This window comes from Myxine glutinosa, chromosome 1 (genome assembly GCF_964187855.1).
Source record: "Myxine glutinosa chromosome 1, kmMyxGlut1.1, whole genome shotgun sequence".
In the NCBI taxonomy this organism is placed as follows: Eukaryota; Metazoa; Chordata; class Myxini; order Myxiniformes; family Myxinidae; genus Myxine; species Myxine glutinosa.
The window spans coordinates 197,443,849-197,446,898 of NC_136261.1; positions in this window are offsets into that span (position 1 = coordinate 197,443,849).

Sequence of the window (3,050 nt, forward strand, 5' to 3'; positions counted from 1 at the left end):
TGATGGGCCCAATGGTCTCTTTCTGTGTTGAAGTTCATTGGAAGGGAAGTTTATATATATTGTTACAGATTTGGGAACCCCCCCTTCACTTGTAAATATCCCCCTTTGTAATATAATCCCCTTTTTAAAATTATTAAATATCGCACCCTAGGCCATCGCAACACGCAGCTAATCTTAGAATCATCTTGCTAATTATTTCCTATTCTATGTTTAAGGCTCTGTATCCACTAGATTGACACCACGTTGCATTAACAAATAAGGATAGCTCCCCTTCAATGATTCCATAACCCAGCAAACTCTCTCTCTCTGCAAAGCAGCTCGACAAGCGTGGGGTGCGCGCCCTCTCAACTGGCCTGGGTTTGAAAGCGGCGTTCGCCGCCATTTTGAACATGTGCTCCGTGCTCTGTTTGAACAAGAAGGGCGGGGTCGCCGAGAAGAGGCGTGACCGTGGCTCGCCGCGAGGGCGGAGCTGTTCAGCTCCATTGCCTAATAAGGCTACCAACAGAGCACGGGGGCGGGACCCAAACGGCCGAGGGCGTGTCACGACCCCGCTAAATATATGCGTTGGGAAGATCGCGCAAGAAGAGAGAAGGTTTGAGACCAGCGTGCATCAGAAAGAGATCGTGCCTTACCTGAGGGGAAATCCCAGTATTATACCCAGAGAGGGAGAGTCGTGGCGTCGACGCAACCACGTTGGTTCCAGCAGTTGTCGGGTTCGCTCCAAAACCAACAGCGCGAGGTCGGTGCGGCACCTCGACGGCTGAACGAGCCGAACCGGCCACTTTTGCCAGCTGAACGGACCTTCTCCTGCCATTCCTGTCATCATCCCCGTGTGAATCTGTCTTTGTTTGTTCTGTCCTGGGTATAAGCAAGACTGTATAGATAAGGCTGCCATGTGTCTTTTTACATCCATCTATCTTTGTACAGCTTTGATCTTTCTTTTCCTCTGGTGTTTGTTATAATAAATGTGTGTTCCTTCTCCAAGCTTTGGTTTCGTCTCCATCCAGTTGCTTTAGTCTTTTCTTTCCATTGGTCTGCGTGGCACGATTAAAACTGCTATAATCGGGTTAGTAATTGTTAACGGCCTGGGTCGTGACTCGCTTTGCTCGGCGTGTCCATTACCGTCGCGACTCGGGTGGGGCTGTCTCCTCGCTGGTTGGGAGGTCACGGTAAGCAGGTATTCGGGGGGTCTTTTTTTGGGGTCTCTGGCCCGATTACCCTGGTCGTCGCTGACCACCAGTGACGTCACAGACCCCCAGGATCGGCGACGGCCAGTATAATGGACAAGGGGTTAACCCCCCCTTGGCAAGGGGAGCGACGTCGTCCCACATCCGTAACAATATATATATTGTTGTGGATATGAGGATTGTGTTTTTTTTGTTTTTTATTGCTTTATTCTGGACCCTCCTGCCTCCAGTCTGTGTATAAAGGTCAAAGGGCGTTCCCGTAATTAATTCCATAAAACATACACGAAGGACACCATATATCCCTGTTCAGTAGTTATATCCTTATTATGTGTATTAGTGTAAGGCTGTGTCTTCCATTAATTTAAATACTCCATTGCACCAAGTGAAATAAGAGTAGATTCCCTTCACATTCCCCTTCCAACAATTGCCAACTGTTCCCTCCGCGACTCCATTTGCCACGAGGTCGGCTCGGAGAAGAAGGGGGAGGAGCTGCCGACTCCTGGGCGTGCCCGCCCATCGTCATCAAGGGCGGAGCCAGAGGGCCGTGCCGACCAATCAGGGCCGAGGCGAGCTCACCGATGGGCGTGTCCTGGACACCAGCGGCTTGATCGCCTGAGGCGCTATAAAGAGCGCGCGCGAAAGCCTTGAAGTAGTTGGACTAAGAGAGAGAAAAGAAGTGCGCACGAGGGCGAAGCAAGAGAGGAACGTCCTGAGAGAGAACCCGTCACGCCAGACCCCCCACCAGCAGCGTTGGCTCCACCAGGCAGCTCCGACCCGTTACCCCGCGCACACCACAGGATCGGTGGCATCGGCGGCCGTCGAGGTCCAGCCCGACGTCCCGTGCGGGATCAAGCTCCAGCCAGCCAGCTCCGTGCCTTCCTTCCCCTCCAGCCACCCACCTCCAATCATTCCTGCCTGCAATTTCCCCATTCGTGTACGTGAGTTTGTTCTGTGTGTTCTGTCCCTGGGTTAATTAAGACTAATAGATAAGCTAGTATTTTCACTGTCTTTCTGGTCCGTCCCTCTTTCTGCTTTATTTTATTATCTTTCCTTCTTCCTTGGTTTCTTTGGTCCTGTACATAGTAATAAATTATATTCGTATTGCAAAACCTTTGTCTTCTTCTTCTTCTTCACATCCGCGTCGCCTTTGTCTTTTCCCCATTGAATATCTGTGGCACGATTTGGCCAACGTTCAGGAATCGGGTTAGTCGGGGTAACTGTTCGGGCACGGCGGCCATCCGCTCGGCAAATAACATCCTAGCCGCGTCCGTAACAATATATATATATATATATTTCATTTCACAAGCAGGATATTTTTCCCTCTTTTTGGACAAATTGAACCCCTGCCACCCAATGATGCACCACCATTTCACAGTTGGCGGTATAAGTACCTGAGAACTTTGGCTCTGAGTGAAACCAAGAGTACAGCACAATAAAGTCCATGAAGTAATTTCAATTGACAGATTAACTTAAACTCTTCCCTTCGTTCGGGACGGACACGTCTGCTTGCTTTTCCTGCCACTGAGGACAGGTACTTTTGCTAGAGAAAAATAAATTGAAGTTACAACAGGGGACTCAAAGTAAACTGGTTGGCAGACTAAACTTTGGAAGGAGCCAAGCGGGACTGTTCTGCACGTTGAGAATCTTCCACATTAAACATACAAGATGCTTGCTTTCTCGTAATGTCTATGTGGCTCGCGTTTTCCCTGGCTCTTTCCCCCATAATGCATTCTCTTCCATATGTATTCTGTTCTGCATGGCTTGTGCCAATATCGTTGTTCCGGTTTGTGGATTTCTAACTTTTCATTTAAACCTTGTAAACTATGTCACATGCAAAGCACATATGGACTCATGATCTTATAA